The following is a 22,230-nucleotide window of genomic DNA, read 5'->3' on the forward strand; positions in this document are numbered from 1 at the left end:
AAATTTTTCAAAGGGACTGTTTTTCATCATGTCCCTGAATAAAAATTCAGGCAGGCACAATTGTGTCTCTGTCCACTTTCAGGTATTAAAACAACCTATTGTGACTTTAAGTCACAAAAAAAATGGTTTCAGTTAGGTAAATACCATAACCCATCTTGTGAATATGTTGAAACTCTGGGTTCACTTTTGAGGCAAATCACTTCCCATCATACATTTTCCTTACTGCAGTTTCTGACCCTTTCTGTGTTAGAATAGGGGTGATATAATTTTAGTACTCCGGTCTTGGCAGATATTCAAAGCATTCATTCATAGACTATTGAACTCCATCCATAAAGAGCTGTCTTCTACAACCCCTATGTTCTTAGAAGTCAGATTCTACCTTTGGTCAAAGTCTCTTCACCCCTCTAGCAGATAACCCCACTGTAACTTCCTCTCCTATGTGTTTTCAAAAGTAGTCCAAGGAAAAGCTGATGAATCCATTGTCCCTAAAAACTCTGGGAGTGCCATTAATATCTTTATACCAGCCCTGTTCTCTGCTATACCAGACCACTTTAGCCAGCTTCTTGCTCATAGACTTCTTAGGTTTTGCTCGGATACTAGTCTTCTACATCCTCTAAATTAAAGGGATACCTATGATGCTTCCTAAATGGTCTTTTAAAAAACCTTTGGGGATACATGTTTGTTGGGGAAAGAAAACATTCACAAAACACCTGTCTCCAAGAAAATCTCTTCAAATCTCCTCTCTCAAAACAAACAGAAACACAAAAACACAAAAAATAACTACCTATGGGTGTGAGAGATTTAAGAGTTATATAGCTCTATCACAGACACCTATTTTTGAAAACTCACATCATTGTCTAGAACCTCATTTTTGAATGTAAGCCCTCAGAGTTACATATTGAACACTATGTATCATTGCAATAAGTCTTGCCTTATCCACCTTTTGAACTCAGGTAAGAAAGGCATTAATATTGTCCTCATTCTAGAGATGAAGAAACCAAGGTCAGAGAGGTTAAGAAATTAACTAAAGATCATGTTACTGACAAACATTGAACCTAAAATTCAAAACCAAAATTCATGTCTCCTTATATCATGACCTTCATTGTACTTTCTTTGTTTAAATGTCCATCTTCCATATCAGATTATAATTTTCTTTCTTATTTCCTTCATTGTAATGCTCACCTACGTCTTATCACTGATGTCATTCTCAGTTTTTTTATGCAACTTGAGATGGTTTATTGCTTCACATGCTATATAGGGGGAATGATTTTTCTTTTTAATAACAATGGCAAACAAAAGAAGCAAGGCAAAGCAAATTTAAGAAGAAAAAAAAATCCCAAAACATAAAAAAGCCATTGCTATAACAGCCAATTAAAAAGACAAAGAGAATAATCCATTATTTTGCCAACAAAAGACCAAAAATTCAATTTTATGCTGAATTTTACACTCATTTTACAGATGTTCATGAGACTGTGACCAGCTGCTGCGTGAAACATGCTATTTTAATTATTATAGAGATGTAACTAACATTGTCCACTGCCAAGCTTCTTCTAGTGCATTTTATTTCATGTCTTAAGTGTCAAGAAAAGCTCTCCTTTTTGGAATAACTGTTTACCATAAAATCAGGTAAATGACTTCTATTTTTGCCTTAGTCTCTAGAAGAGTGTTGGGCAAAATACAGCCCCTGAGTTAAATATAGTCCATTGCCTGTTTTTTTTTTTTTTTAATTTTTATTTATTTATGATAGTTACAGAGAGAGAGGGAGGCAGAGACACAGGTAGAGGGAGAAGCAGGCTCCATGCACCGGGAGCCCGATGTGGGATTCGATCCTGGGTCTCCAGGATCGCGCCCTGGGCCAAAGGCAGGCGCCAAACCACTGCGCCACCCAGGGATCCCCATTGCCTGTTTTTATAAATAGTTTTATTGTTACATAGTTATGTCCATTCATTTATGTTTTGTATATGACTATTTTCATTTGAAATGGCAGGGCTGACTAGTTGCCATGGAGTCGTTAAGACCTATAAGTTCTAGGGGATCCCTGGGTGGCACAGCGGTTTAGCGCCTGCCTTTGGCCCAGGGCGCGATCCTGGAGACCCGGGATCGAGTCCCACGTCGGGCCCCTGGTGCATGAAACCTGCTTCTCCCTCTGCCTGTGTCTCCACCTCTCTCTCTCTCTCTCTCTCTCTCTGTGTGTGTGACTATCATAAATAGATTAAAAAAAAAAAGACCTACAAGTTCTAAAATATATACAATATGACCTTTTAGAGAAAAAGGTTACTGACCTTTGCCCTAGAAAGCTTAGATTGGGACTTTCCTTTATTTAAGATCCTGGATAAAATACTGTTGGATAGTATATTGCCCTCCTGTTCCTCAAAAGTACAAAAGTGACTTTCTAACTTTTATCCCCTATTTTTACCTCCTATATTTTACCTTAGTTTCTAATCTTTATTATTATCCGTTACATATATTTTTAGCAATAAATTTATTTTATTTTACTGTATTGCATGAAACTTCAAAAGCTGCTTCAACTTACTTTTGGAATAAAACAACATAAAAGCAAAATAAAATAAACCATCATATTATATACTATTTTTTGAAAGTAGTTTCAAAGTGTATTTTGCCTTAAATGAAGTTGAATATAAAGAAATAAATGAGTAAGGAAACAAGAAACTTAAAATAGTTTTTGTTGCACTGACTTGAATATTTTATTGCTTTGTTTTGATGACACACTACATACTTGTTTCTCAGCTTTTAAGATTTAGAAGCATTAGTTGATTATTTTAACAGAAACAGACTAACACATAATAAATATAATAATTCATTTTAAATTCTATGCTTTATTTTCTGATAGGACAACAGCAATGTATTTACTACAGGGTGAAGTTGAATTAAGATCCAAAATATCAGTCTCTTAAAAGCATTAAGTACTAACTTTTAAAAATAAAGTTAAGCTTTATTTATTTTTTATTTCTTTATTGATTTTGCATAGGCAAGTGGAATGAAAATTAATGTTTTCCTATGTCTGTCTATAATAAACATGATATTAAATTGGATATGTGTTCTTCATTTCATAAAATGCCACTTAATTAAAATACATGATTCTATTACATAAATAACCATTGTGTGCTATAAAGTGTGTGTATATATACAAATCCACATCAGTGGAAACAAATATGGATAAAATCACATTGGCTTTCTAATTGAATGCTTCTGTTTTGTCTAATACACTGTTTTCTTAGCAAATCGCAAAGATTTTTTTAGCAAATCTTTCTTTTTCTTTAACCACTCTCATCCAAAACTTCCATAATATTTCTAAAATTTTATTTTACTTTATAGAATTCAAAAATACATCGAAGATAATATATAAAAAGGTCACACTACAAAAAATTCTATCTTGACTTCTAACCAATTCTAGACCATATTAAAGGTTATATATTCAGTGTCTCTGATTCAATACTAAGAGGACTTTTATATTTTCAATGCCCTTTTGGTTATGAATATATGGCAAGTATTTGGAAAGAACATATAAATCCCAAGGCTTTATTCCAAGTACTTTGCTTCAGTTTTGCCATGCTACAATTAGGAGATTGAGATAATTCCATGCTGAATTTTCCAAATTAAAAAAAAAAAAAACTGGAGGTAACCACTTGTTTTAAGAGAGTCTCTTTCTATGGAATTTGTTATGTTTCTGGTCAATTCTACTCCTCAGATATATGATGTTATAAAATGTACAGTTGTGTTACTCTTCCTTTTTGTTTTCTGCCAGATTGTTTTAAAAAGGTTTTATTTATTTATTTGAGAGAGACAGTGAGCACAAGCAGCAGGGAGGGGTAGAGGGAGAAGCAGACTCCCCACTGAGCAGGGAGCCTGATGCCACACTTGATCCCATTACTCTGGGATCATGACCTGAGCCAAAGGCAGATTCTTAACTGACTGAGCCACCCAGGCACCCTGTTTTCTGCTGGATTTAAAGGAGATTGTTTTGTATTTTGCCTTCTAGTTGAAAAACAAAAATCTGTCATCATGCTTAAGTCCCCTGGGAAGGCTTTAGAGATCTCCTATTAGAAATATTCTAAAAGTCATCTGTAGTCTGAGGGCTCAGAACCTCAGTATGCCTAACCCAAAGAAAACTTAAATAACAGCAACAAAGACACAAATTTCTTGGTTGGCTTAAAGATATATCATTATAAATATTCAACCAACATCTTTAGGGAAACTTCTGTCTTGTCAAAAAGATCCATAAGATATGAAGGGACTAGAGAGTTCTAGAAAGGGCTGGGAGGAATTGATAGGTATTTGTTGTCATCCTGCAAGTACCATAGATATTGTGTGTTTCATAGTTTTACTTCATTATTTTATTGCATGAGTTAAACAGAGCAAACCATAAGGATTTTCTGGAAACTATCTTAAAGTTTTGCAGTTTAAAAGGTGGTTATTTATTTATCCAAACAATAGATACACCAATCTCTGATTATATAAGATTGTTTCAAGTAATGCCCAAGTATTTTCAGAAAAGCAGTTTTAGTCATGTTTTTAGAATTTTCAGAAGAGTTTAACACTGAACTGAATTGTTTTCCTACAATCCTTATCTAATTGGCTCATTAAAGTTCTTGTTCAAAATCACTGTAATGGGTAAGATTCTTTGTCCTTCAAATTCTTATTTACATTAGATTTCACTGTGGCATCACTAAATAAGAAAAAATAACAAAATAGACTGGGTAGTTTGATTTTAGGAGGAAAAATCTTTAAATGAATCTTTGGTTTGCCTGTTCTTGCTACCTCATTAATCCTAAATGGTGTCAGTCAGTTGAGTCTAATAGCTGTGAGTGTTACTACCATGGTCAGTTCCAAATTATAGTATTGATTAATTGATTGTCTTCTTCCAGTTGTGAATTATATTAGTGCTGGCTCAGGCAGCCTGGCTTAGTGCCAGAGCTTAATTTTCAATGGAAGGCAACAAGCAGTTTCACTGTTTCACTGCTGTGGTTAAGTGGATGCTAAGAAAACAGCTTTGGGAAGACAATTTGACAAAATGGAATATACTAAATATAAATAATACACACTTATTTATATCTCTCTTCAACCTAGAGAAACAAGTAGGAAAAAAGTCAAGAATTTATCATCTCTCAACTTCTGACTTCTAAAGGTCTTAAAGCAATTGACTAGAAGATGAGAATAGGAGGAAAGAAAGCTGATCCAGAAGACAACAAGCCAGCATTTGGATCTGTGGAATTAAGTCCATTCAAGAGAAAAGTATGGTGACTGGTACTTTCAAATCAAGTAGAACTTAAAGTGGATTACGGGTTCCACAACATCATAGGTATAGCGGTCCACAGAAGCTTAAAAGTACCACCAGGGAGGCAGTACCTTCTTAGAATAATATAAACATTACCAAGTTGAAGACAAAACAAGAGGCACTTGCTTGTTAACTCTCTGCTTTAATAAGGAACATAAAATGGATGGGCGTGTTTATCATTGATTCTTGTGGAATAGGAAAAGCTAAATGGGGCATTGAGAGGTTAATAATGTTCACAGATCCATAACTTTGCATTTGTTTGCTGCCAGATCAATTCCTTTTTCCTACAAAATCTGAGGAAGAAATTGGTGTGGGATGGAGTGACTGATTATAAAATAATATTCTCATTAAAATGTATTTATAATCATTATTGGTATTTCTTCTTTTTTTTTAATATATTTTTTAAAATTTACTTATGACAGTCACACAGAGAGAGAGAGAGAGAGGCAGAGACACAGGCAGAGGGAGAAGCAGGCTCCATGCACCGGGAACCCAATGTGGGATTCGATCCCGGGTCTCCAGGATCGCGCCCTGGGCCAAAGGCAGGCGCCAAACCGCTGCGCCACCCAGGGATCCCGGTATTTCTTCTTAATATGAACAAAATTATACTTGATTTCATGTAGAATTAGGAATAAAAACTTTCTCCCTCAAGTAAAGGAAATGATCATGGAAAAAATGAGAAAAATGATTCCAGGCATCTTAAATTTGAAAGCTTTAAAATCAATGTTTAGACAAGAGTGATAAATGGAAGTTTATAGATGGGGAAAATTGTGAATATGTGAAAAGCAAGGTCAAATATGCTGATGGGAATTAGAATTTTGTGGAAGTAATTGATATCAAAAAGGAGAGAAAGATTGCAAGTACACATGTCAATGAGAAGAAAATTACTCTTCTCTAAGTAGTACTAATTTCAAGATTATTAATGACTGATTATATATATGAATATATATGAAAACCCTTAATAGAAGCAATGATGTAAGAGCTTATTGGCATATCTTATTTAAAAAGTTCATAGAATATATCTTAAAAAGTATATAAAGGTATAAGAATTCTTCAAGGCTGTTTCAATGATCTGTAGAAAAAGGTTAGAGTTGAGAAATTAATATATTCACTTGCTAAAAAATATTATCATAGGCTACACTGTTAAATAGGTGCTAAGGATACTTGACTGTGGTGATCAAAACAAATCACATGTCTTTAAAGCAATCTGTTGAGTAGTTAGTAGCTCAGTTAACTCACCATGTATGTTACTACAAATCCAGTGTATTAACAACTTGAAAAAATAAGTGCATACCTGAGTAGACTTAATTACTTAGGTGATCACCTGGAAGACAAAACTGTGATCTTAACTTCTTTTGGGAAGTATCCAAATTTAATTCATCCCGGTACACTCTTAGCACAGAGACCCTAGTATTAAATGAGTTGTCTGTGAATTTTTTTTTGAAGAGATGAATGAATAAGAATATAGCTTTTGAACCAACTTACCGACAGTGGCAAGAAATAGTTTGCTAAGAATATACTAACCTTAAAGAGACATAACAATAAAGTCAGTAATAAGATCTTAGCAAAATTAAAGTGCTTGGAATCTCATACTCGAGTATAACTAGTTTTCCTTCTCTCCCACTCCCTCTTTTCACCTGAATAAATTTGACTAGCCCTTAGACTCAGGCATAATTTTCATTACTATAATAGTTGTCCCTTACCTATTTGGAGTAGATTAAGCAACCTTATTATAAACTCCTGTGCTTCCCATATATAAGGAATATTTGCATTCTCTTATATGTTTATTTAATTGGCTATTCATCCTAGATGCACTATGTCTGTCTTATTCCCCTCTATATTCCCTAGGCATTAGCAAAGATTTTGGCACAGATCTTTGGCAAAGATTTTGTTTTTCTGGTCTGTGTCATTATTTACCCCTCTTTGTCACACCCATATCTAGTGTTTCTGCAAATCCAGGTAGCTTTACCTTTGAAGCAATGCCTATCCAGAATTCAGCCACCTCTTTCACTCCCAAAGCTCTAACTTGATCTACCTCTTGCTGCATGGTTGCAATAGCCTCTGTTCTATACACCGATCACTGCTCCTGACCCTGTTAGTCAGTTCTCCACCCAGAACCCTGAAAGATCCTCTTAAAATACCTACCAACCACGTTAGCCAACTGTTCAAAACCTTTAGTGAGATGTCATCTCACTTAGGATACAAGTCAAAGTTCTCACTGCCAGCTTCAAAGGTCTTTTCTTCCTATCTTCCCTTGTACGGGGCACTACAGCCACAATGGCTTTCTCACTACACCTCACTTTAGGTAAGCTTCCTCCTTGTGGTCTTTGCTCTTCCCGTTTCCTTTCTCTAGAATGGTCTACAGGTCTAACTTTTTACTTTCTTGAGAGTTTTGCTTAAAAGTCATCTCTCAGTTCAAAATTTCTAAAATGTCAATATTTTCCTTATCTGATACTTTGATTTTCCTTTCCTGTTTTATTTTTCCTGTTAGTACTAATTCAAAGCCTGGTATTCAGCAGGTAGAATGAACTTTTATTCTGGGTGGATGGATGTCTATTTGATGAGTTGGTACCCATTTTCACTGGCTGTGAAATATTGTAAACACCCCTGCTGATCACTATCTAATATACTCTATTTCTTTTTACCATGTGCCTCTACTACTCTAAGAAGTTTTGTTCAACATTGTATTACCAGCATCTGGAGCATTTGGTCTACAGTAGAAACTCTATCTGTAGGCACTTATACTAGCTTATCTGTGCTTCTGCTTTAAAAGATACTATAAAATGGTGTTATACTCATTTGCTTTTATGTTGTCTCCATTTAATTGATTATGGATTCCTTGAAAACAGCTATCTCTTTTTTCACCTTTATCCATCTCTACCATCTAGTGCAATGACTGGTTAATAAATATTTAATTAATAGACAAATGAAAAAAAGATTTTGTGCATACCCACAATTACTAATTTAATATACACAAATTATTATAACTATGCCTTCGTTTAATATGTTTACTTTTCATCAAGGTAAAATTATTTATACAAACTTTCATTGGTGCAAATATAACCTTGTAAATTATATATTCTTAATGTGGGAATTATCTGCCTCAAGGATTTTCTGTACATAAACCTTGTGATTGAGGGAAAATATTATATATACACAATCTTCTCTTGGCTTTACTATGGGTTTAAATTGCAGTAATATGACAATCTTAAGCAAATTTTAGACAACTGTTTTCAACAGAAGATATTTTATAGAAGATATCATAATTCTATTCAATAATTACAAATGACTTCTGATTTTTTAAAATATGATATAAAATATGATTCTGAATAGGAAAATATGGGATCAGATTCACAATTTTTTTTTTTAAGTTTGGAAGTATTTCATGTGCTTAAGATTTAAACGAAACATAAGTTAAAAAATCATCTTTAGGCCTGCATCATCATCATAAGAACAATAAAAACCTAAAATCTCTGCCAATACATTGTATAAAATCACACATGGCAAGTTTATCAAATGTACAAAAAATAATCTTAACAATTCTTATAAATTTAGGACCCCAAAAGTTACTGCTCATTTTGAGAAATGCTGTCTTCCTGTGTGTACCTGTTTTGTAACTTCCCTTCCTATATATTGCCCAGATACAGGCAATTCTCCCATGTTTAACATGGCTCATCCTAAGCCCTCTTAACTGTATCCCACTAAATATATAGAAATTGCTCAGATACTAGCAAAAACTCACATTACTTGAAAATGCAGAGCCAAATGCAATAGGTATAACTTAGTTCCAAATTCTGGAGATTTCAAAACAAAGCAAAATAACAAAAGCACAGCCTTTTAGATATTCTTGAACTCAACTTTTGGGTGATTCTTTGTAGCTGAGTCTCTAAGCTCTTTCCTTTGGAGAGCAAGCATCCCGCGGCCAAGCACCAAAATTTAAAAGGTTTCAGATAATCTCATTGCTTTCTGATATTTCATCCCTTATCCTCTTATAGCCTAAAACTAGGAAAATAGTGGAAGAGAATGAGGCAGACAAATATGGATACTTAAGGAAGTGACACCTAAGAAGATTCTCAAGCATACTAGTTATTCTGGTTCTACACTCTACCGCCTATAACTGAATTTGACATTTTTATTTATTCAGTCATTTATTTCTAAAGAGTGGAGTCTACCCTTGTATGAACATAATCTTGGATGTTTTGATCATTATAGTCACTCTGAGGAGGAGTTAGAAGTCAACTACAATTTAAATAGGTGATGGATATTAAGGAGGGCACGTGTTGTGTTGAGTCCTGGGTGTTGTATGTAAGAGATGAATCCCTAAATTCTACCCCTGAAGCTAATATTACACTATATGTTAACTAGCTGTAATTTAAATAAAAAATTGAGACATTAAAAAATAGGAAGTCACCCTCTATCTGTATTTCTATTCTGCCATTTACCTTCTCCTAACTTTTACTTAGGGACTTTTTTTTCTACTTGTACATTTCTCAGTATGTAACCAGTGATTTTCAACTTGATCACGTACCTAAGGCCTGGCAGATTTAAAAATATATACATGTTAATGGAATTTGATTCTAGATAATTAGATGGCCAAAATATATCCTTAGTTTGGAGATATATATATATGCCATCCTAGTTAAAAAGTTTTTTTGTAAAGCAAGATTTTCTTTATTTCTGTTCCTTTTTAAATGGAGAAAAACTTTATTTTTTAGAAGCAGTTTAAAGTTTAGAGAAAAATTAAGAGTATCTAATTGTTTTTTAGCTTCTCTTTCTAGAGGCAAATTGATGACTGTGCCCAAAACTAGGATGGATGACTTACACTTTATATTGGTTAATATATTGAACTGTTAGAAAGACGTGATTACATAATATAACTACCTTATAGTTTTGAAAAATATTTTATTTATTCATGTTTTTGATAGAAAATCTATCATGAGCGCAGGGGGAGGATCAGAGGAAGAGGAACAGGCACTCTGTGCTGGGTAAATAGCATGATGCAGGACCCTGAAATCATGACCTAAGCTGAAATCAAGAGTTGGACTTTCTCTTGACCGAGCCATCCAGGTACCCCTATAATTTGTTGTATACTATTTTATTTCTGTGTCACTATGGACTGAAATTAGACTGATACTCTTTTCTTTTAAATTACCATAATTATCTTCAGCATGGATTCAAACAATCCAAACTGATAGTCTTTTTTTTTTCTTATGGTGACATTAACTGCAAATTGTTATGTTTAATCCTGTCAATCTTGACTTAAAATGATAAAAATAGCCCACTAATATAAAAAATCAACATAAGATTTATAGTAGTCTATGTGAAAAATACTTTTAGGCTTTGATTGTTTTATAAGGGAGATTGAAACTACAAAAAAGGTGAGGTAAAAAAAAAAGGTGAGGTTAATTTAAAACTCTACAAGTAAAAAAAAATTAAAAAAAAACTCTACAAGTATAGTCAGATCAAGAAATAGCCTTTCCACATACTGAAGGTAGTCTGTAAGATGCCATTTGTCACATTGTGTTTAATTCTAGGCATCAAGTTGAAACATCAAACATATTATTCCTGTGCTAGGAGGAATCATCAGACTATGAACATCTGAAACTCATGTTATAAAAGGAATGGTTAAAGGAGCTATGGATATTTTACGTAGAAAATATAAGACAATGGAAAGAAAGGCAGATAGGTTTCGAATCAATTTAAGGAAGACCTGTTTTGGAATTAGAACTACGCATAATGAAAGTGAGGTTAATATATAGTTCAAATCACAGACTGGCTGACTGTGTGTCATGGGGAAGTTTCCTGTAGAGTATAATATTGAACCATGTGAATTTCCTTGCATTTCTTTTTTCCATTGAAGGATAACATGGCCTTAAATGCAGAGTATAAAACACCTGAGTCACAGATATTGTATTACCAAACATCTTTCTGGTCCTGGGCAGGTCATTTATTTTCTCTGGGTATAAATTTGTCATGTACAAACATGGCCTGGGGTCTTTAAGCCCTGTATTAGTTATAAAATTCACTGACTGTACAAATATAGACATACTGAATCAAACTCTAAGTCTACTCATGGTAAGGAATCATTGCAATGATAGACTTTTAGAACTGGAAAGCATTTGGCCACCCCAATCCCTGCCAAGATGTTAGATTATATATATCACTGTTCCTATACTGATCTGTTAATAAATAATTTTAATACATCTTTTAAATGCAATGGGAAATATGAATGTTTTTGTTACTACCCCTGAATGCAAACATGTAACTCTCAAGTAGAAATGCTCAGAGAACATCCTGCTGGGCTTTCTTCTTTTGGCCATACAGCCTGTGTACACAATTAACCTTCCATCAATTAGATTAACTTGTTCTTTACTTGGGATTGGCAAATTAATACTGTAATCAAAAATCTCTAATACATATCTGAATATGTCCCTGCTATGTATAACGATTACTTCTTTACTAAAAAACTGAAATTTGGCTCATTTAATGGATGCCTTACTTAGTAGATCTGTCTTTTTTCTCCAAAAGAGTGCTAGTCTGAACTTTGTAAACAATTCTTAAAATCACCTAAAGAAATGTTAGCATTTCTGACTTTCTTAATCGATAAAACTCTAAGAGTTAACTAAAGTTCTAGAAGGTTGCTTTAATTATGGGAAGGTATTTATAGGTGTTGGCATTTGTCCTTATATTAAAACATGATACCACATAGCATATAATCAAATGTTATCATTCACAAGAAACTAAATTACATTTGCCAAAATAAGCCAAGCACTTGGCTGTCTAACTCAAAATAGTATTATGTTCACCCCATATATTTGTGAATTTCCAAATTAAGATTGCTTAATAGTTTCTGGATAGCATTATCTTGATCCAATTATGAAAAGTGACAGTGACAATACATGAAGAAGAAAGCTCATTTAACCAAATTGGCTAAATTTGGTCAATAAATCCAAGGCAAAATATTTTGAAACTTTAATTTGAGAACATTATAGTCATCATTAATAGTATCTTAGATATCCCTTAATGTTCTCAAGCAGTCATTTAGTAAGTGTCCATAGTGTCAGGGAACTCTCTTAAACATTGTGAGGAACAGGAAGATGAGAAAGAAGATATAGACCCTCTCTTCAAAAAATATCCCATCTAAACACTTAAGAAGGAACTGCCAGGAGAGTGAAAGCCTAATGCTTTGGCTATTACGTTAGATGGTTTTTTTTTTTTTTTTAAATTTTTATTTATTTATGATAGTCACACAGAGAGAGAGAGAGAGAGGGGCAGAGACATAGGCAGAGGGAGAAGCAGGCTCCATGCACCGGGAGCCCGATGTGGGATTCGATCCCGGGTCTCCAGGATCGCGCCCTGGGCCAAAGGCAGGCGCCAAACCGCTGTGCCACCCAGGGATCCCCACGTTAGATGGCTTTTGTTCTCTCAATTCAAAGCAGTCTCACAACATAGTGGCAATTATTGTCTCTGGAGTTTCACCTGGTTTCAAATTCTGATACCACTACTTCTACTTGTGTGACTTTGGGCAAGATATTTAGTTTCTCTAGTTCTCAGGTCCCTATCCAAACATGGAAATAATTCAAGTATAGACCGCAGAAGTTTACTATGAAGAGTAAATGAGTTATGTGTGAGATATGAAATTATTATGCATATCAAAAATAAAGGTTAAATACAGGGATAAAGGAATAAAGGATACATTAAATAAGAAATCTATCTTTCAAAAAAAAAAGAAATCTATCTTTCATTTGGCAAAATTAAAAAGTTCAATATTTTGTAATATGTTGGAGTTAGTAGCCTGCTTCTAAGACTGATTTTACAACATTCATAGACTATGGCCTACAGAGGGAAAGAAGAATTTCTAGTGTAATGTCCTAAAACACCACCACTAGTGAGCTGGTGTTGACAGACAAATGGAGGGGAAAACAATTTGGGAAATTCTGATCAAATACTATGTCCTAAATAAAATGTTCTAGACTTCATCCAATTTGACAAAATGTCTTATATTTTTTAGACAATCTGAAGAAGGCAGAGTTAGTAAGAACGAGATGGATTTGTTAAGTGACAGATGAGCCTCTTAAAAGACATTAGAATGAGTAGATAGTAATCTGAAGGATAATTTGGACCTGGGTTCGTTCCTATCAGTCTTTGGTGGAGTGGAAATACTGTAAAATGTAAAAGTCAGAAAGGTTGGGGTTTGGATGCTTGTTCTAATTCTTATTAGGTGTCAGCAAGCTTTGCTCCTTGACTGCCAGTTTCTTATCTGTAATCAGAAGATAGGATACCATGCAAAGCCCTTTACTTCAGGCTTGGCACATCTCAAGAGCTCAGTAAGTACTATCAATAATTATCACTGTTATTTTTACTTTCATTTCATTTCTGTGATGAGATGAAGATAGTTATACTATTTTGTTTCCATTTTTATTCATTTTGAATATAAAGGCACGAAAGACTGGGTTGTCACCTATCCTATCTCCAGAACGTAAATGTCTAAAATACATCACATATTTCCATAAAATATATCAATATTTCCACTTTCAAACATGCCTATATGTGGGCAGATAAATTCCTGACATTCCAAGTTTCAATGAAAATAATAATAACATTTACAGGCTACCCTATATATCCCCTACTGTATGTCAGGTTCTGTTCTGAAGGACTTTTCATATAAAACTCATTTAATCCTCACAACAGTCTAGGAAGTACATACAATTATCTACATTTTACTGGTGAGAAACCTCAGACACACACAAGTGAGTAATTTGCCTAAGATCAAACAGCTAGCAAATAGAGAATCTAGGCAAGTCTAGGTTTAGAACCTATGCAATTTACCCCTTATAACATAACTGATTTGTTCTGAAGAAGCAATATCATCAATGAAGCTATGTTTGAGATATGTTTATTGACATTAGATCAGACAGAGATCGAGCTTAAAAGCAAATAGGAGAATCATTGGTGTTATTAGTTCTATGGGAATAAGTACTCTGGGTTCCTCAGCAACTGGTTTTTAAATTCACTCTGGAACATGATGTGTTCAGAAAATAGAAACTGATTCTATACAAATTGCTGAACCATAAAACAGAATGATTAATACAATAAGAGAGTCATGAACAAAGACAAGGAGTTCAGAAGAAGGCATCATTTTGACTGGGGTATTCAGGAAAGCTCGATGGTGAAGGTGAGCTGAATTTTTTAAAGAGAAACAATGAAGAACTACAGGAGAGACAGGCTGAGAGTCTGAAATAAATTTACTACAACCTCTATCTTGTTTGTTAAATACTCCTCTAATTTGACTTCAATCATATCATGATTTCTGAAGGAACTTTGTGTGCCTTTTCTGTATACTAATATTCCCATTTTCTCAGAAATATGTTTCTACATCAACTCAAAAATGAAATTATCAGAGAATTTGGGAGGTGATATCTTTAAGCTGGAAACTTAAAAATTTTTACTAGAGAAGAGTATTTAAGCATGCTAAGTAACTTTTAAACTTTACAAACTTTATTTACAAAAATTAAATTTAGAAACATCAATTAAAATCATTTTAGTTGATTTTATAATTCATCACAGGTTTATGCAGGATAATAGTTTTAAATGGTAAGCCAACCAATCAAGTATTTTAGAAAGAGTATAGGAATGATTTATTTCAGAGAATTATCATTTTAAGATTAGAAACACAATATTAAGCTGCAATGGACAAGGAAAATGCACTTGGTAAAGGATTTTATCAAAAAAGTATTATTATGATAGATGAAATGTTTATATTAGAGAAAAGATATATAAGGTAACAAAGCTATGTTAATAGCAACAATTTTGTTGCAAAATACTGAGAACTAAATGCATCACATTATAACCTGTTATTGTTTAACAGAGATCAGGCATTTAAAATTTTGGTAATCTATTTGCTAATCTGTTTTCTTGCTTTATTCCCTCATTAACAATAAATAGCTTTGTAGCTTCCAGAAAAAAAACAAAATAAAGTATGTAGGCGAGACCACCGCCGAGGGCTAATAATTTCATAGCAGCAGCAGCTAAATTCAATCAACATTTAAATCTATAGGCATCTGCTGCTCTAGTTCAAAATTTTAACCCATTGTTAGATTTCCCACACATTCATGACTCACATCATCCATGATTCAGAACTGAAAAATAAATCCTTCATTGGCAGACCATTTCCCAGTTGTTCCATTGTTTTGATTGTAATTTTATTTATGAAAAAAGGACTGGTTATCCATACTAAAGAACAATCTAATCATAGCATATTTTATAAGAGAAATAATGTGAATAGAATACAATGTTTGAATATTCCTTCCATACATCTATCCCAATCAATATTTTTTTAGTGCCAACAATATATTCGTCATTGTATTAGGTATTAAAATCCAAAGAAGGGAAAGAAGGGTTAATATTTGTTGCAGACTTACCTTGCGTCAGATACTGTAGGTGTTCTCAGACAGTCCCTGGCCTCAAGAGGTTCAAAACCTAATTAGCAAGACAGAGAACAAAATTATTTTAAAAATAGTATTTCCAATCCTAAATTGTCTTTGAGATATCATATTTCTGCCATCTTTTTTTTTTTTTCAAGTAGTTTGAGACAGAGAGGAGAAGTAGCAAGAGGGTAAATGAGAAGCTGGTATCAATTTTGTGTGATAAAAAATCTTTAACTGAAATACCGAAATGCCAGAAATTAACATGGAATTTTATTTTGTCTATATGCTGTAAAGTAGTGAATACTGACCCTCCCTTCATATTTTGGGTCAAGACTAGCATGTCTGACATAAAATGGCAGACTACTTTCTTGCACCGGTTTCATCAAGTTTACGGAAGGAATGTCTTACTTAGTTTGTTGCTTCTTGAAATTACATAATACACTTCAAAACTTCCATCCTTTGTTCTTTATAGAACAGGATGCCACCTAGGTTGTTAAATCCTGGAAGCCAAGCTAAAACAAATCTTCATTTGTCCTATTCATCCTAGGACTAGCTAGCATGAATTATAAAAAAATCTTATAATTATTACATTTATGTGAAAAATTCTCAATTATTTTTTTTTAATCCACAACTCTAAAAAAGTTAAAAAGCCAATTTATCTTAATTTCTCAATGGGATCATTTTACAAGTTTCAAAGACTATCTCAATTCTTCTTATCTGTTTTCATAATTGCTTCCTTCTGTCTAGACCACTGTCTTCTCAACTGTTTTTCCATGTGTTCAACCTTCTTCCTCTTGCAGTCGTCATCCCACACGGAAAGCTTTCCTTGACATCCCGCTGCCTCCAAGTTTTGCTAAGATACATTTCCTAGATGCTCTAGAAGTTCTGCGTACTTCGCGAGCTGTTCACCAGACTGCTTCTTTTCCTCCGGTTACAAAATCACACTGAGTTTTGCAGCTCGATATGCGCACGTGACTGAATTCTTCACAATGGAATGAAGCTAGATGTAAATCACGGCACCATCAGAGCTGGCCTTGAAATCATCTGGTGCATGCTCCCTCATGTCATGTTTGCTCATTACAGGTAAAATCCCTGAGGACCTGGAGGAGGAAGGATCCAGAACAGCAAGAGCCTGTACTTCCACCTAGATCTCAGGATCACCCCTCAGGCCTCACCCCTCAACTAACAAAGTCTGTTGAGAGTAGAAAGTTGAGCATCCATCATCCCACCCTGACTAGGAACATCTATTGGAGTTCTGTGTAAATGAGAGTTAAATTTCAGTTCTTCGTGACATTGAACTCTGTATTGCTTGCTGTAGTCCTCAGCCTGCCCAGACTGTGACTGCTCTGTCGGTCCGCCCCTCCCACGACGTACACCCACACGCTGGGCTTTGTCGTGTTCCAGGCTCCAGCTGAGCCTGGCACAGCATACACCGCATAGCTATCCTCCCCCTCTTTCTTAATAATTTGAATCTTACAGTAAGATGTACCATGAAAATTTCATAGGAAACGTTACTCTAAATAGTTATTCCTTTGGAGGGAAATGCAAGGATTCATTTAGCCCAGGCTTCGAAATACCTCCCCATAAATACCATAAAGGTAAAATCTGATTTTGCTCAGGAATTCAAAGCAAGTGTAAACATCGAAACGTTTTTGGCAAAACTGCTTTTGTAGGCTTCGATTTGCAGTTTTTCCTACAATGATGAGAGCATCACAAAACCTTGGTCGTAAGTAATGGATTCAAAGGCTCTGTGACAGAGTTGCACTGACTTGGAACATCCTTCGAATCTCCACTGGGGATTTAATGCGATGGAGAGAAAATGAAAGGTAATTTTCTTTCCTTTTCAAAACAATAACCAATCACAGAACCCAAGACCTTCTGCTCTTCTCAAAGTACAATGAAATAGCTTTTGAAGTCTAGACAAAAATAGAGACATCTGACAAGCCATACCAAGTCTCAGCCAGCATGCCTCCGTGTATCTCCTCCCAGCCCCTCGCTCCTCCAGCTAAAGAAGATGCACACAGACTCCTTTTCGGGCAACCACCTGTTTGAGGCCACGTCCAAAAGGTCTCCTCATAAATCTCATCGTCTCTGCACTATCATCCACTTGCTGGTTAAATTTAGTACTGTTTGGCAGAACCCACATTTCAGACACATACTTCCTTTACTTGTGGTCCTATTTAAGGAAAATAAAGAGGAAATGGTCCAAATTGCTTCCTTTTCAAAGAATTAAGATAAAGTTTTTTTTTTTTCTTTGTTTGTTTTGTTTTCTGCGAAACACACACCGGCCTTTTTACCCAAAAGAAAAATCCTCAAGCTCTGTTCCACAGCTCATTTAGATTATTTCTGAATGGCACTTTCAGGCTAGATTTTATGGTAACTTTAATAAATTTGTAGTTCATTCATGTCAATGTTAATATATAATTTCCCTTGGCAAAGCACTAGTCTCTTCCATGTCTGGCAAACACACTATGGATTTGCCAGAGGTAGTCATTTCTTAAAGTTTCCATAGACATTAAGACAACTCTTAGGGATCCCTGAGTGGCTCAGAAGTTTAGCACCTGCCTTCTGCCCAGGGCGTGATCCTGGAGTCCCGGGATAGAGTCCCGGATAGAGTCCCGTGTCAGGCTCCCTGCGTGGAGCCTGCTTCTCCCTCTACCTGCATCTCTCTCTCTCTTTCTCTCTCTCTCTCTCTCTCTCTCTCTGTGTGTGTGTCTCTGATGAATAAATAAATAAAAAATCTTAAAAAAAAAAAGACAACTCTTCTCCTTCTTAGACCATCACAAAGCTACCTTTCCACTCTGAGCACAAATATCAACCCAATGGCCTGTTGATCTAGGAAGAAAAGAAGACACAACAGAAGATTTAACACCAGACAGAAAAAAATACACACACACACACACACACACACACACACATATATACTATATATATTTATATGTTAATGAATATGGTTCTTCTAAATCATGTTTAATGTTTAAGTCAACTGCACTTCCTACAGTGGTCGAAGTGCAAATTATTAAGAAGTCTAAATTTTTTTTCTGAAAATTGAGGGAAAAATGGATCATTAATTTTTCTCTTAAGCAGAATAAAATGAATTTTCAGCAACTGATTTAGCCAAGTAAATACGGTCCAGCTCATGGAACAGGCCTTATGTGTGGGAGAGAGTGAAACAAACAAGAAGAAAACTGTGGTAATGTACAGGTTCTCTCATTTCAATACTTTTTGCCAAAGATCCTACTAATTGTTGTGGCTGAGGAAAGTGTAAGCGCTAGAGTCAATAACTTTCAAGAGCAGAACCATCCATGGTGAAGTATAATCTGGCATGATACAGTTTTATTATTTACAGATGTGCATAGAACATGGTTCTAAGAAGCTTTGAAGGTTTCCATTTACTTTGGTCATAAAACTAATTTCCCCCACGAAATAACAAACATCTCATATACAGCCTTTCATGAATGAATCCTTTCATTTATGTCAGGAGAATGACATCTTTTATTTTATCTTTTAAATGGAGTTAGCTGGAGTTGAATCATGGATATTTTATATTCTGATTCATAAAATATACTTTGGACTTCCTCACTGCAATTTTTCTTTGCTGTATGGCATGGCTTCTGTCATAGTGCAAAAGTTCCAAGTTTCATTACTGATCCATGACTCTGGTGTATGTAACAGGCATACTTTAATTAAAGTACATCAAAACTTTAAAAAAAAAAGGTATTTCAACAGAAAAGCTGGAATTTAATTTATATGCTATAGTGTGATGCACTAGAGTGCTAGAGTGTGATACTCTTTTAAATTAGGGAAAAAAAAGTTTACTTCATATGAAGTTTGCTGCTAACCTTATTCTAAAACAACCCCCCCCGAAAGAGAATTATCAAAATGCAAGTTATTTTAAAATAGATTCTATATTTAACTGCTTTAAGGTGGTTTAAAATTACATATTAAAGAGATTCCCTTAAGAGGCTTTCATTCTCTTTTATTCACGATTGTTTGCACATGCTTTTCTTTAGTCATTGTTCTCACATTTTCAGATTTAAGTTTATACTAGATAAGCAACACCAGGGAAGCAAACATCCAGGAAAAATAAAATTTGAAACCCTTAAAGGTAACTGACTCGCAAAATTGTCAAATCCTGATTTCATATGCAGATAATACAGTAGGAAGCCAGTAGAGATGAATGCATGATTTTAAGATCTGCTTTGTCAAATATTTTCCCTAAGTTACATAACTTTACTTCTTTCTTTTTTCTTTCCTTCCTCCCTCCTCCTCTTTCTCTTTTCTTTTGCTCATTTTCTTTTTCTTCTTTTTAATTTTCTCTTTATTTACGTGTTTAAAATTTTAATTACAGTGTAATTAACATATAGTATTATATTTGTTTCAGATGTACAATACAGTGATTCAACAATTCCATATATTGCTCAGTAAGATAAGTGTACCCCTTTACCTATTTCACCCCCCCTCACCTCCTCTCTGATAACCATCTGTTGCTCTCTACAGTTAAAAGTCTTGGGTTTTCTCTCTCTCTCTCTCTTTTTTTTTTTTTTTTTTACTTCGTTTTGTTTCTTAGATTCTGCATATAAGTGAAATCATACAGTATCTTTCCCTTACTTGCTTATTTCACTTATCATTATACTTCCTAGCTCCTCATCTATGTTGTTGCAAATGGCAAGAGTTCCTTCTTTTCTATGGCTGAATAACATTCCATTGTATATACATACACCATCTCTTCTTTATCCATTCATCTGAAGTGGATACTTGGGGTGCTTCCATAATTTGGCCATGATATATAATAAACATAGGGGTGCATGTATCCCTTTAAACTTGAATTTTTGTATTCTTTGGGTAAATATTCAGAAGTGCAATTACTGGATCTAATAGGGTAGTGCTATTTTTAACTTTCTGAGAAACCTCCTTTCTGTTTTCCATAGTGACTGAAGCAGTTTGCATTCCCACCAGCAGTGAACAAGGGTTCCTTTTACTCCATATCTTTGCCAACAGCTGTTGTTTCTTGTGTTTTTTATTTTAGCAGTTTTGACAGGTACGAGGTGATATCTCCTTGTAGTTTTTATTTGCATCTCCCTAATGATGAGTGACGATGAACATCTTTTCATGTGTTGGCCAACTAGAAGTCCTCTTTGGAGAAATATCTGTTCCTCTCTCCGGCCCATTTTTAAATTGGATTATTTGTTTTTGAGTGTTGAATTGTATCAGTTCCTTATATATTTTGGGTGCTAACCCTTTTTTAGATATGTCATTTGCAAAAATCTTCTCCCAATCAGTAGATTGCCTTTAGTTTTGTTGATTATTTTCCTTATTGTACAGAAGCTTTTTATTTTTATGTAATTCCAATAGTTTATTTTTGCTTTTGTTTCTCTGGCCTCAGAAGACATATCTAGAGAAATGTTTTGCTCTCTTCTAGGATTTTTATGGTTTCATGTCTCACATTTAGATCCTCAATCCATTTTGAATTTGTTTTTGTTTATTGTATAAGACAGTGGCCCAATTTCATTCTTTTGCATAACAACTGTAGAGTTTTCCCAACACCATTTTGGAAGAGACTTTTTCCCATTGCATATTCTACCCTGTTTTGTTGAAGATAAATTGACCATACAATTGTGGGTTTATTTCTGGGCTTTATTCTGTTCCAATGATCTCTGGGTCTATAAACACAGACATTAGATAAACATTGTTTATCAATTTACACACCCACACATCATACCCACACAATCAGTTAATCAGTTGTGCCTCTCACCACTAAATGGTTTTTTGTTTTGTTTTAGATTGTGTGTGTGTTCCTACGTGGTCCTTTAATAAAAAAACATGCAGAACTTCATATAGGGTCCAAATACTTTTTACATTATTTTAAGTCTAAGCATAGTGTGCTTATAGGAAAGTACACAAACAATGAATCATACAAAAGTAAAACTGGTCACTAGGATGACCACTACACAGGTCAAAATATAAAATATTTCTAGTACCACAGAAACACCTTGCTCCCTCCCAATCCCATTTCTCCATCTTCATCAAAGGTAAACAGACATCATCTTGATTTTTAAGTCTATAATTTAGAGTTGCCTTGAACATTGTATCAATGTAATCATATATTACATATTACTTAACATTATGCTTATTGGTTTCATTCATATTGCCATTTGTCAAACATCATTTGCATGTGCCACACTTTATATACCTATTGTATAGCTGATGGGCATTGGGTCATTTCCAGTTTAGAGCAATTACAATTGATGTTGCAATAAACATCCTTGTAGATATTTCTGGGTACACATGTCATACATAATGACATACATAATGAGGAGTTGAACTGCTGGATCATCTGGTATGCATATGTTCAACTTCAGTAGATAATGCCAGACTGTTTTCCAGAGTGGTTGTAGCAATTATATTTCCCTGAAATATATTCCTATTGTATCACATCTTGACCAATACTTGGTTGAGGTATTTGCTTTGAAAGTCTAGGTTAGACCAGTAAAGGTAGAGACAGGA

The 22,230-nt window shown here is 34.5% G+C and overlaps 1 protein-coding gene across 36 annotated transcripts in view; it reads right to left on the reverse strand.

Moving 5' to 3' along the window:
• The window catches only part of PTPRD (protein tyrosine phosphatase receptor type D), a 2,185,700-nt gene that overhangs the window by 791,060 nt on the left and 1,372,410 nt on the right, over positions 1-22,230 (reverse strand). For all 36 annotated transcript variants that reach the window (XM_049116106.1, XM_049116100.1, XM_049116099.1 and 33 more), the window contains one exon: positions 15,718-15,775. The gene's annotated coding sequence lies outside the window, so the exon portion shown is untranslated. The remainder of the gene's footprint in view (positions 1-15,717; positions 15,776-22,230) is intronic.

The sequence above is a fragment of the Canis lupus genome, chromosome 11, assembly GCF_003254725.2.
Source record: "Canis lupus dingo isolate Sandy chromosome 11, ASM325472v2, whole genome shotgun sequence".
NCBI lineage: Eukaryota > Metazoa > Chordata > Mammalia > Carnivora > Canidae > Canis > Canis lupus.